The following is a 14,117-nucleotide window of genomic DNA, read 5'->3' as shown; positions in this document are numbered from 1 at the left end:
AATTCAATAACTGTTCGCTATCACAGCTCACGCTGTGGGTTTGCTTAGTCTTGGTACTCCAACCTGTGCCACCCCAGCTTACACCAAGGTATGCGTGGTCTTAAGAGGATTTCCTCAGGAATGGGTTTTATTCGTATCAATAGAAAAGGCGGTTCCATGATGCCAGATCATGTCTGCGCTCACAGGGGTGGGCCAATGACTTAGTTAAACTTTAAAGGGAATTGCATCAATTCACAAATAGTTTCTCTTCACAAATATCTTTACTCATTCATTTCATACAATAATTAGATGCAAGCCTCATAACTGAGGAACCTGTTTAATTTCTCTAGGATAGGGGGCAGCATTTGGAATTTTGGATGAAAAGCATGCCCACATTCAACTGCCTGCAACTCATCTCAAGATGATAAGATTTGGATAGTAAACAATCTGAAGTTTCTAAAACTGTTTGAATCATGTCTGTGAGTATAACAGAACTTATGTAGCAGGCGAAACACAGAGGACAAACCATTCAATTTTTTTTGTATGAGGTCACTCTCTTTTCAATGGGGTTTCATTGGGAAACCAAATTTCTAAGGGAATTGCTTGCAGTTCCTACCGCTTCCACTGGATGTCACCAGTCTTTCGAAATTGGTTGAGGTTATTCCTTTGTGTAATGAAGAAGTACTGCCATCTTGAACAAGGGTCACTTCATGTGTACTGTTTGAAAGAGGCTCATGACCAGAAAGCATGCTTCAGTTTGTTTTCTTCCTGTATTGAACACAGATCATCCCGTCTTCAATTTGATCAATTATTTACTTAAAAAAAATACCTAAAGTTGTATTACAAAAGTAATTTGAAATGTTTTGGCAAAGTTTACAGGTAACTTTTGAGATATTTTGTAGTCACGTTGCGCAAGTTGGAACCGGTGTTTTTCTGGATCAAATGCGCCAAATAAATGGAGATTTTGGATATATATGGATGGAATTAATCGAACAAAAGGACCATTTGTGAGGTTTATGGGACATATTGGAGTGCCAAAAGAAGAAGCTCGTCAACGGTAAGGCATGATTTATATTTTTATTTCTGCGTTTTGGGTTGTGCCTGCAGGGTTGAAATATGTTTTCTCTCTTTTGTTTATGGAGGTGATATCCTCAGATAATAGCATTGTTTGCTTTCCACAAAAAGCCTTTTTGAAATCTGACATGTTGGCTGGATTCACAACACGTGTAACTTTAATTTGGTATCTTACATGTGTGATTTCATGAAAGTTTGATTTTTATAGGAATTTATTTGAATTTGGCTCTCTGCATTTTCTCTGGCTTTTGGCCAAGTTGGATGCTACTGTCCCACATATCCCAGAGAGGTTAAACAGAGTTAGGGTAATGTGGCTATATACTGTCTTTCATGAGGTCACAAACATGAAACAAACTGGACTGTGTCGTAGCTGGCTTCTCCACCAACCGTTTACACATTCTCCAAAATATGGATATTGATCAATTCTCAAATTCTGGGATGTAGTAGAATTTGGCGGGAGTCCCTTTGTTCTACTGTGAAACTCTCTCTCTCCATACTGCATGGCCAAGGGGAGAGAGTCTCCGCCAGGACTTTACGACCTGATTTAACAGAACCTGGTTGTAGGAGAGAGTGAGAGTGGGGGAAGCCACAATCTATACCCAAAAAGGGCCATGTCATGACACAATCACACACATAGACATTTCCTCAAACCCTTCTTTCCTGAGGGTCGGGGCGTTAGATTGGAGGAGGAGGAAGAAGGGCCATGGGCGAGCAGAGAAGGCAGGTCAGAGCAGGCACTGAACCAGCCAGATCATTCCTCAATGCTGGAAGGGAGATGGCTATTAGAGTGAGTGAGTCCCACATTGACAGGCATGTGGGAGGGCTGAATTGTTTACTGGCCTTTATAGTCATTCCCACTCACCGGGCGCCTCAGAGTCCTCACAGAGATCAATGTTCAAACTATAAGAGCCAGATTTACTACGCATTTGCACTGGGCAAATTTCTCAGTTCTTCAGTTGGGAATATATCAACTACATCATTTTAAAATGGTATATTAAGGTTAAGAGAAGGAATGAGACCTCAAATGCCACCATAGGTCTCTTCACAGTCCCCAATTCCAGAACAAACTATGGGAGTCGCACAGTACTACATAGAGCCATGACTACACGGAACTCTGTTCCACATCAGGTAACTGATGCAAGCTGTAGAATCAGATTTAAAAAGCAAATACACATGCATACAAACACATAACATGTAGATAATGTTGTAGTGGAGTATGGGCCTGAGGGCACACACTTAGTGTGTTGTGAATTATGTAGTGAATGTATTGTAATGTTTTTAAAATTGTATAACTGCCTCAATTTTGCCAGACCCCAGGAAGAGTAGCTGCTGTCTTGGCAGCAGCTAATGGGGTCCATAATAAATACAAATGGAGGTAAGAATAAAGGCAATTGAATGGTTCAGCTTTGTTTTTTATTCTCTGAAAACAAACTTTGGACTGGTGCAAATCTAGGTTCCTATTGGTAGTATGGAAGAGAGATTATTTTGGACAGGCAGTGTTCCGAGAGAACTTTGAGCTTGATGCTAAAGGGTCTTCTAAAACTTGTCTTCAGATCAGAATAGTCATTCCTGGCTGAAGTAAACATCTACTTTCTTAAAGTTGTTGTCAGGGATCTTCAGTTGGGTGCAATTATTTTCGGGTACTAAAGATTGACAGGCAGGCTTTTATAAAGAAACAACACAGACATATCTAACCCTGTCAGAGAGGATATTGTTACCATTTTAAAAACACAAGATAGTCTGGGTAGCTATTTGGTGAACTATCTGCATTGACCCTTTTTGCACTCTTTATGCACACACACTGGACTCTACCCACACACTCTCACATAATTATACTGACACTCCAAAACACACACACAAACAACAAGTACACATAAGCACATATTCGCCAAACACACACTTCCACACTCATCACATACGCTCCTGCTACTGTCTATTATCTATCCTACAATTGAAGTCTGAACTTTACATACACCTTAGCTCAGTTTTTCACAATTCCTGACATTTAATCCTAGTAAGAATTCCCCATCTTAGGTCAGTTAGGATCACTACTTTATTTTAAGAATGTGAAATAGGAATAATAGTAGAGAGAATTATTTATTTCAGCTTTTTTTTCATTCATCACATTCCCAGTGGGTCAGAAGTTTACATACACTCAATTTGGTAGCATTGCCTTTCAATTGTTTAACTTGGGTCAAACGTTCCGGGTAGCCTTCCACAAGCTTCCCACAATAAGTTGGGTGAATTTTGGCCCATTCCTCCTGACAGAGCTGGTGTAACAGTGTCAGGTTTGTAGGCCTCCTTGCTCACACACATTTTCTATAGGATTGAGGTCAGGGCTTTGGTTATGGCCACTCCAATAGCTTGACTTTGTTGTCCTTAAGCCATTTTGCCACAACTTTGGAAGTGTGCTTGGGGTCATTGTCCATTTGGAAGACCCATTTGCCACCAGGTATTCAGTGAACAAGAGGTAGGTAAAGAAATAAAACAACAGTAAAAAGACAGGCTATACACAGTTGCAACGCTACATACAGACACCAATGAGTCAGGCTGATTGGGGTAGTATGTCCATGTAGATATGGTTAAAGTGACAATGCATATATGAACAGAGAGTAGCAGTAGCGTAAAAGAGGGGTTGGCGCGTGACGGGACACAATGCAGATAGCCCGGTTAGCCAATGTGCGGGAGCACTGGTTGGTCAGCCCAATTGAGGTAGTATGTACATGAATGTATAGTTAAAGTGTCTATGCATATATGATAAACAGAGAGTAGCAGCAGTGTAAAAAGAGGGGTTGGGGGGTGGCACACAATGCAAATAGTCCGAGTAGCCATTGATTACCTGTTCAGGAGTCTTATGGCTTGGGGGTAAAAACTGTTATGAAGCCTTTTTGTCCTAGAGTTGACACTCCGGTACCGCTTGCCATGCAGTAGTAGAGAGAACAGTCTATAACAATTTTTAGGGCCTTCCTCTGACAGAGCCTGGTGTAGAGGTCTTGGATGGCAGGCAGCTTAGCCCCAGTGATGTATTGGGCCATACGTACTACCCTTTGTAGTGCCTTGCGGTCAGAGGCCGAGCAATTGCCGTACCAGTCAGTGATGCAACCAGTCAGGATGCTCTCGATGTTGCAGCTGTAGAAACTTTTGAGGATCTCAGAACTCATGCCAAATCTTTGAAGTTTCCTGAGGGGAATAAGCTTTGTCATGCCCTCTTCACGACTGTCTTGGTGTGTTTGGACCATTCTAGTTTGCTGTTGATGTGGACAGCAAGGTACTTGAATCTCTCAATATGCTCCACTACAGCCCTGTCGATGAGAATGGGGGCGTGCTCGGTCTTCCTTTTCCTGTAGTCCACAATCATCTCCTTAGTCTTGGATACGTTGAGGGATAGGTTGTTATTCTGGCACCACACGGCCAGGTCTCTGACTTCCTTTCTATAGGCTGTCTCATCATTGTCGGTGATCAGGCTTACTGTTGTGTCGTCTGCAAACTTAATAATGGTGTTGGAGTCATGCCTGGCCATGCAGTAGTGGGTGAACAGGGAGTACAGGAGGGGACCGAGCATGCACCCCTGGGGAGCTCCAGTGTTGAGGATCAGCGTGGCAGATGTGTTGCTACCTACCCTCATCACCTGGGGGCGGCCTGTCAGGAAGTCCAGGATCCAGAGGGAGGTGTTTAGTCCCAGGATCCTTAGCTTAGTGATGAGCTTTGAGGTCACAATGGTGTTGAAAGCTGAGCTGTAGTCAATGAATAGCATTCTCACATAAGTGTTAATTTTGTCCAGGGGGGAAAGGGCAGTGTGGAGTGCTATAGAGATTGCATAATCTGTAGATCTGTTTGGGCGGTATGAAAATTGGAGTGGGTCTAGGGCTTTTGGGATAATGGTGTTGATGTGAGCCATTACCAACCTTTCAAAGCACTTCATTGCTACGGACCTGAGTGCTACGGGTCTGAAGTCATTTAGGCAGGTTGCCTTTTGTGTTCTTGGACATAGGGACTATGGTGGTCTGCTTGAAACATGTTGGTATTACAGACTCAATCAGGGACATGTTGAAAATGTCAGTGAAGACACCTGCCAGTTGGTCAGCACATGCCCGGAGCACACGTCCTGGTAAACCATCTGGCCCTGCAGCCTTGTGTATGTTGACCTGTTTAAAGGTCTTGTTTGATGGTTCGTCTCAGGGCATAGCAGGATTTCTTGTTAGCTTCCATGTTAGAGTCCCGCACCTTGAAAGCGGCAGCTCTACCCTTTAGCTCAGTGCGAATGTTGCCTGTAATCCATGGCTTCTGTTTGGGGTATGTACTGTGGGGACGACGTCCTCGATGCACTTATTGATAAAGCCAGTGACTGATGTGGTGTACTCCTCAATGCCATCGGAAGAATCCCAGAACATGTTCCTGTCTGTGATAGCAAAACAGTCCTGTAGTTTAGCATCTGCTTCATCTGACCACTTTTTTATAGACCGAGTCACTTGTGCTTCCTGCTTTAATTTTTGGTTGTAACCAGGAATCAGGAGGATAGATTTGTGGTTGGATTTACCAAATGGAAGACGAGGGAGAGCATTGTACGCGTCTCTGTGTGTGGAGTACAGTTGATATAGATTTATTTTCCCTCTTGTTTCACATTTAACATGTTGATAGAAATTAGGTAGAACTGATTTAAGATTCCCTGCATTAAAGTCTCCGGCCACCAGGAGCGCTGCCTGTTTCCTTATACAGCAGATTGAGTGCGGTCTTAGTGCTAGAATCTGTCTGTGGTGGTAAATTAACAGCCAGGAAAAGTATAGCTGAAAACTCTCTCGGCAAGTATTGTGGCCTGCAATTTAGCAAAATATACTCAAGACTTCCTTAGATTTTGTGCACCAGTTGTTGTTTACAAATATGCACAGACCACCCCCCCCCCCCCCCACACATCTTACCGTTGTGTGCTGTTCTATCTTGGCGGTGCAGCGTGTATCCCGCTAGCTGAATATCCATGTCACGTACTGTTTCCTAGAGATGAACGTACTTTTGTGCGAAAAATGCAAATCAATCCCAGAACAACAGCAAAGGACCTTGTGAAGATGCTGTAGGAAACGGGACAAAAGTATCTATGAGTCCTATATCGACATAACCTGAAAGGCCGCTTCAAAACTGCCAGAAAAAAGCGAGACTACGGTTTGCAACTGCACATGGGGACAAAGATCGTACTTTTTGGAGAAATGTCCTCTGGTCTGATGAAACCAAAATCGAATTTATTGGCCATCATGACCATCGTTTTGTTTCGAGGAAAATGGGGGAGGCTTGCAAGCCGAAGAACACCATCCCAACCGTGAAGCACGGAGGAGGCAGCATCGTGTTGTGGGTGTGCTTTGCTGCAGGAGGGACTGGTGCACTTAACAAAATAGATGGCATCATGAGGTAGGAAAATGTGGATATATTAAAGAAACATCAAGACATAAGTCAGGAAGTTACAGCTTGATCGCAAATGGGTCTTCCAAATGGACAATGACCCCAAGCATACATCCAAAGTTGTGGCAAAATGGACAACAAAGTCAAGGTATTGGAGTGGCCATCACAAAGCCCTGACCTCAAACCTGTAGAAAATGTGTGGGCAGAACTGAAAAAGTGTGTGCGAGCAAGGAGGCCTACAAACCTGACTCCGTTACACCAGCTCTGTAAGGAGGAATTGGCCAAAATTCGCCCAACTTATTGTGGAAGGCTACCTGAAATGTTTGACCCAAGTTAAACAATTTAATGGCAATGCTACCAAATACACTCAATTAGTATGTAATCTTCTGACCCACTGGGAATGTGATGAAAGAAATAAATCACTCTACGATTATTATTATTTCACATTCTTAAAATAAAGTGGTGATCCTAACTGACCTAAGACAGGGAATGCTTACTAGGATTAAATGTCAGGAATTGTGAAAATCTGAGTTTAAATGTAGTTGGGTAAGGTGTATGTAAACTTCCGACTTCAACTGTAGAAGATATTAGCAACATACCCTTATTTTACCAGAGGTATCTTACGCAGGTTTGAGCAGTTAGCGAGATCTGAGTCAACTCAAGATAACTGGTCATACAAAAGTGTCTCAGCTTTTAGCTAGGTACATTTCTATGGCAATGAATCCTTCAGAACTAACTCATGGCTAACTCCACTTATCCTGAATGAAATGACTGAGCCACGAGTTGAGGACCAATGAAATCAGACTTCTCCCCTCCTGCAAAGGTTGCATCATCATCCCCTTTATTTGAGGAAGACGACAGATTAAATATTTTGTTGATTAAAATGTTTTGTGTATGTTAAAAATGAGTATTGTTAAAATATATCACATTAAACATTTAGTAATGACAGAATGCATTTTAAACTTCACACACAGTACACATATGGAAAAGTAATATATGGCCATGTATGGTCTTATACAGTATATCAAAGAACGTGACATATATTTTCAAATATATGATCAAATATATGATCATGTATATAAAACATGACACACATTGAAATATTTTATAATATATTCTTATAACATATACATCTCACAACACCATACAATATATATATATACATTTTTCAATGCATGTGTTGCTTTAAAATGTATTCCAGAAACTTGTTTATCCCCATGGCATATATTTAAACAGTACATCAATCTCACAAATAGGAATTAATTATTTTCTAATTGCATTTAGTGTTAGACAACCTTATGACTACTTTGTTGTATCTTATATCTACTTTTGATGATACTTGTCATCTCATTTTGAGATTAGATTGAGATGGTGTAGACAATTCTAGGTTCATCATTTGTTTTGACAACACACAGAAACCTTAGTATGAATGTTTATTGTCGTAAGTATATTTCACGGGATGTATAAATGTGAAGCAGCCGCTTGGCAATTCCAATCGCTACCAAATATGGTGATGAGAGGAAGCCCAGTGGCCTGCAAGTGGGAGAAGATGGAGCAAGATGGCTGACAGTATGTTGATTTTATTATTGATTAAACAGTTTTCTGTTTCCCAAACGAGAATCTGTAACAAACAGTGGACTTCATTTTGTAGACATTACCTTATACATAGTTCATTAGGAGTGCAATGACGAATTGAGTTGTTGCACACGCGCACTTCACAGAGTAGGCGTTCCCTAATGGAAATATGCAAATAAATGCTACACCGCGCCAATAGGATCTCACTAGCCTACCTCCTTGCTTGTTCTGCCCACTATGAATAATTTGCTACCATTGGGTTAGTTATACAAATCTTTGGTTTCTCCTCCTGTCTAAAATGTTAGTCAAAATGGCTCTGAGTAATACTTACCTTTTAATGTTGAAACTGTAAAGTTGAAATGTGTAAATTGATCGTTTGAAAACTGTTAACGATCTTGACGTAGATGCCTGGGTTTGCGGCTAAGCAATAATAGCCCATGGAATAACACAAAAAAAGAAATATACACAGTACCAGTCAGAAGTTCTGACACACCTACTCATTCAAGGGTTTTTCTTTATTTTTTACATTGTAGAATAATAATGAAGACATAACAACTATGAAATAACACAAATGGAATCATGTAGTAACCAAAAGTGTTAAACAAATCAATAATTTATATTTGAGATTCTTCAAAGTTACTACCCTTTGCCTTGATGACAGCTTTGCAAACTCTTGCCATTCTCTCTTTTCCAACAGTCTTGAAGGAGCTCCCACATATGCTGAGCACTTGTTGGCTCCTTTTCCTTCCCTCTGCGGTCCAACTCATACCAAACCATCTCAATTGGGTTGAGGTTGGGTGATTGTGGAGGCCAGGTCATCTGATGCAGCACTCCATCACTCTTCTACTTACACAGCTAACAGATTTGGGTCATTGTTCTGTTGAAAATCAAATGATAGTCCCACTGAGCACAAACTAGATGGGATGGCGTATCGCTGCAGAATGCTGTGGTAGCTATGCTGGTTAAGTGTGCCTTGAATTCTAAATAAATCACCAACAGTGTCACCAGCAAAGCACCCGTACACCACCTCCTCAATGTGGGAACCACACATGAGGAGATCATCCATTCACCTGCTCTGCGTCTCACAGAGACACGGCCGTTGGAAACAAAATATTACATTTGGATGTCACTCACTTTGGATCCTTCCCCAGGCGTAACTGTTTCTGTTCCAGTGTCATGTCTGCACATTGTTTATGTTTCTTGTTTTGTTGTGTTTATTTATGAAAACACTCACTCCCTGAACTTTCAGCGCACTCGTTGGCTGCGCTTGATGGTTTTCTCGACTGCACTTGAAGAAACTTCCAGATAGACTGACCTTCATGTCTTAAAGTAATGATGGGACTGTCATTTTTCTTTGCTTATTTGAGCTGGTCTTGCCATTATATCGACTTGGTCTTTTACCAAATCGAGCTATCTTCTGTATACCCACCCTACCTTGTCACAACAACTGATTGGCTCAAACGCATTAAGAAGGATAATTTTACCAATTAACTTAAGGCACACCTGTTAATTGAAATGCATTCCAGGTGACTACATCATGAAGCTGGTGGAGAGAATGCCAAGAGTGTGCAAAGCTGTCAAAGCAAAGGGTGGCTACTTTGAAGAATCCCAAATATAAAATATTTACATTTTAACACTTTTTTTGGTTACTACATGATTCCATATGTATCATTTCCTAGTTTGTCTACACTGTAGAATAATAACGTAAAAAAAAAATGAAAACAACGAATGATCAGATATGTTCAAACTTTTGACTGGTACTGTATATATTCAGGTTTGTATTTATTGATTTGTAGCTCCAATGTAGTGTTATTTTCTACTCTGTTTATATGGTCCAGTCCCTGATATCTCCCCACCCAAGTGTTATAATTTACAGAGTAGTATTTAAACTGTATACGCTAACACTATGCTAACTGCGCCTGTCAAGCCTTTAGGGTTGCTATTAGCTTAGCGGCTAATGTTAGCTGGCTCATTGAGATGGCTGTGCTGGTTTACGGTTCATTTAGATGTTTTAAGGCATTTTTATTGAAGAATAGTACATGAGGTTAAGAAAATACTGAGAATGCAAAATACAAGTCAATGCTAGTATGACTTAAATACAGAGGATATGTGTTTCTGTACTTCCAGTACTTTCTAGTCTTCTACAGCATTAATAATTAATTGATGTCTTGCAGATGGAATTTCACCCAGGCTCGAACTTTAGTCCTAAAGAACATCTGGAGGGTGGCCATACAACCAGGCCCACTGTTCTACAGCAGTGGCAAAGGCGTTTTTGGATGGTTAAAAAATATTTCTTATCATTAAACCGAATCGGATAAGCTTTCAACAAAAATTTTTTACTTAACATTTTTTTTGAATGTATATGACCCCTAACTGCTCTTTATCATCTGTGTTGCCTTCCCCCCACAGACGCTGTCATGAAGCACTTCCCAGGTGCAACAAAGGGACAAGTAGGAACGACTTAAAGTATGAAGCAAAAATAATAAAATAATGAATATATTAAATATTAATATAACATTTTAAATTGCGTTGTTTTTTCAGTTTTATTAACATGACAACAAGTATCTCTGAAATAATGCTTCCGTAACAAAGATGTTAACATGTAGTGACATAAAGGAACTCTAATAAAACTTTAGAATTCTGTGTCACACATTCTTGTGTATTCGGACCACTTCACTTTTTTTCACGATTTCTTACGTTACAGCATTATTCTAAAATTGATCCCCCCCCCCCTCCCCCGCAATTTACACAATACCTCAATGACTAAGCAAAAACAGGTCTTTAAACATTTTTAAATGTATTAGAAATTTAAAACAGAAATACCTAATTTACATAAGTATTCAGACCCTTTGTTATGAGACTCAAAATTGAGCTCAAGTGTATCCTGTTTCCATTGATCATCCTTGTAGAAACATCTCAACTTGATTGCAGTCCACCTATGGTAAATTCAATTGATTGGAAATGATTTGTTAAGGCACACACCTGTCAACATTGGCAGTGCATGTCAGAGCAAAAAACCAAGGGATGAGGTCAAAGGAATTGTCCATAGAGCTTGTAGAGCTCTGAGACTGGATTGTGTCGAGGCACAGATCTTGGGAATTGTATCAAAATATTTCTGCAGCATTGAAGGTCCCCAAGAACCTAATGGCCTCCATTCTTACATGGAAGAATTTTTGCCCCAATGATACTCTTCCTAGAGCTGGCCGCACGGCCAAACTGAGCAATCAGGGGAGAAGGGCCGTGGTCAGGGAGTTTACCAAGAACCCGATGATCACTCTGACTGAGCTCCAGAGTTCCTATGTGGAGATGGGAGAACCTTCCAGAAGGACAACCATCTCTGCAGCACTCCACCAATCAGGCTTTTATGGTTGAGTGGCCAGACGAAAGCCACTCCTCAGTAAAAGGCATACTACAGCCTGCTTGGCGCACCTAAAGGACTCTGACCATGAGAAACAAGATTCTTTGGTCCGATGAAACCAAGATTGAACTCCTTAGCCTGAATGCCAAGCGTCACGTCTGGAGGAAACCTGACACCATCCCTACGGTGAAGCATGGTGGGGGCAGCATCATGGTGTGGGGATGTTTTTCAGTGGCAGAGACTGGGAGACTACCCAGGATCAAGGAAAAGATGAACGGAGCCATGTACAGAGATATCTGGTGAAAAACATGCTCCAGAGCACTCAGGACCTCAGACTGGGGCGAAGGTTCACCATCCACAGGATAACGACCCTCAGCACACAGCCAAGACAACGCAGGAGTGGCTTCGGGACAAGTCTCTGAATGTCCTTGTGTGGCCCAGCCAGAGCCCGGATTTGAACCCGATCTAACATCTCTGGAGAGACCTGAAAATACCTGTGCAGCAACGCTCCCCATCCACCTGGCATAGCTTCAGAGGATCTGCAGAGAAGAATGGGAGAAGCTCCCAAAATATAGGTGTGCCAAGCTTGTAGCGTGATACCCAAGAAGACTCAAGGCTGCAATCACTTTCAAAAGGTGCTTCAACAAAGTGCTGGACTGAATACTTATGTAAATGTGATATTTCATTTAAGTATTTATACTAAATTTACAAAAATAAACTTTTTGCTTCGTCATTATGGGGTTGTGTGTAGATTGAGGGAGAAAAAAAACAAATGAATTCATTTGAGTAAGGCTGTAATATAAGAATGTGGAAAAGGGGTCTGAATACTTTCCGAATGCACTGTATATGCAGCGTTATCAACACCCTTGTCAATTTGACAGGTCCATGTAGCTGCTTTCAATTGTGAGCAGCACATTTACCACTGTATGCAGTCTGAACCCCAAAATGGGAAGGAGGACAGCATTGGAGGTGAAAAAAGATAGAAAAAAACTGTATATCACAACCCTTAAGTGTCTAACTGAGTCTAGATGTTATCAAATTGGGAGAAGAATAAATGAAGGAAGCATGATAATGTGGTGAAGACAGGGTGGGTTTATAGATATAAAATGGAGACATGGAGCATAAAAAGGCAAAGTGTGGAATAAGGGGTAGCTAAAGGTGTGGTTGGCCAAAGAATAAACATAAAATGAAGTGTTGGTGTGCTTCTGCATCTCTTACATCATACTTGCTGTCTCAGCACATGTCCAGTCATACTTGAGCTCCCAGCGCGTCCCTCAACATCATTCAGTCTCAGTTGCAGCATTCAAATCGTGGTCACCGTGTGTCTGTGAATCACAGCATTAAAGGTGCAATGCAGCCTTTTTGATCTCAATATGAGTACCTTACTGTGATTGTTTAATTAAAATGGTCAAAAAGAAACAAAAATAGCTTCTTAGCAAAGAGCAATTTCTCAATCAATAATTTTGCTACGACTGTTAGGGAGTGGGGAGGGGGAAACTGAAAATGAGCTATTATTGGCAGGGAGGTTTGGAACTCTTTCTTATTGGTCTATTAACTAATTTACTGTTTGGTGTTGTCACCAGGCAGGCCAAAACTCCATCCCACCAAAACAGGATGACATTTCATACGGCCTTTTCATGCATAAAAGTCATCATCATAATTTTCACAGTATTATTCACTGGGCCTATATTATTCACTGGGCCTATAAAGAGGATGAGTGATCACAGCATCAACAAATTGAGCCATACACAATACACTTAAGCCTGGTATACACTACATGATTTTGGCTCCGATTTTTGAAATCTGAGAAATTCCCCATGTTTATTTGGGGTGTGCAGCCTTTAAACGTGAGTCGGTCAGATGGGGGGGGGGGGGGGGGGCAATCGATCCCGTCTTTGAACCGTCCCGAGATCTTCAAACATGTTTGATTTTAATGGCACAAAATCTTCAACGCTCTTGTAGTAGGAGATGTGTAATGACAAGTTTTCATAATGGTGATCAAAACCAAATCAAATCAAACGTATTTGTCACATACACATGGTTAGCAGATGTTAATGCGAGTGTAGCGAAGTGCTTGTGCTTCTAGTTCCGACAATGCAGTAATAACCAACGAGTAATCTAACTAACAATTCCAAAACTACTACCTTATACACACAAGTGTAAAGGGATAAAGAATATGTACATAAAGATATATGAATGAGTGATGGTACAGAGCGGCAATAACCAATGAGAGCTCGACATAGATTAAGCCAGTGAGATGAAGTTGTATTGGATCGCCCAGAATGTGTAGACTCTCAAACAGGTGAGATGACTACTACTAGTATGTGTTTGGACTTGCCTTTAACCAAAGCGTAAAATTGTTACACATGAAGTTCACAAGCAATATTATTAAATTCAAAATGTATTGGTTAGTTATTTCAACTCTGTATGACAAGCTTGAATGTCTGACTGAAAACATTTGAGGCTGCTTTGAGACACAGCTTGTTCTAGCTACATAAAAAAAACATATAGTAATCACATTTTTGCGAGACAGTGTGGTATGGAGAATCTTCATGACCATGTGAAGAATGTTGTAGTGTGTGACCTCCCATCTGTGCCACATGGTTTAGTATGCACACTACTATGTTGGCAAAACAACAAACTACAGGAAAGACGGTTGTTTAATGTGAGAGGTTCAGCGATGTTGTGTGGTACACGCTGAGCAAACCTGTTGAGGTTAGGGGGCAGCATTTTCACTTTTGGA

The 14,117-nt window shown here is 41.0% G+C and overlaps 1 long non-coding RNA gene across 1 annotated transcript; it reads left to right on the top strand.

Annotated features, from left to right (window-relative positions):
- The first annotated feature begins 700 nt into the window (after positions 1-700).
- Positions 701-10,540, top strand: LOC149981648 (uncharacterized). Its single transcript, XR_016482739.1, has 3 exons — positions 701-1,036; positions 10,191-10,295; positions 10,426-10,540. It is a non-coding gene; the product is annotated as an uncharacterized LOC149981648 (long non-coding RNA).
- The last annotated feature ends 3,577 nt before the right edge of the window (positions 10,541-14,117 follow it).

This window comes from Oncorhynchus mykiss, chromosome 8, assembly GCF_057628025.1.
Source record: "Oncorhynchus mykiss isolate SJ-2025 chromosome 8, ASM5762802v1, whole genome shotgun sequence".
Taxonomy (NCBI): Eukaryota; Metazoa; Chordata; class Actinopteri; order Salmoniformes; family Salmonidae; genus Oncorhynchus; species Oncorhynchus mykiss.
This window is presented reverse-complemented; position numbering and strand designations above follow the sequence as displayed.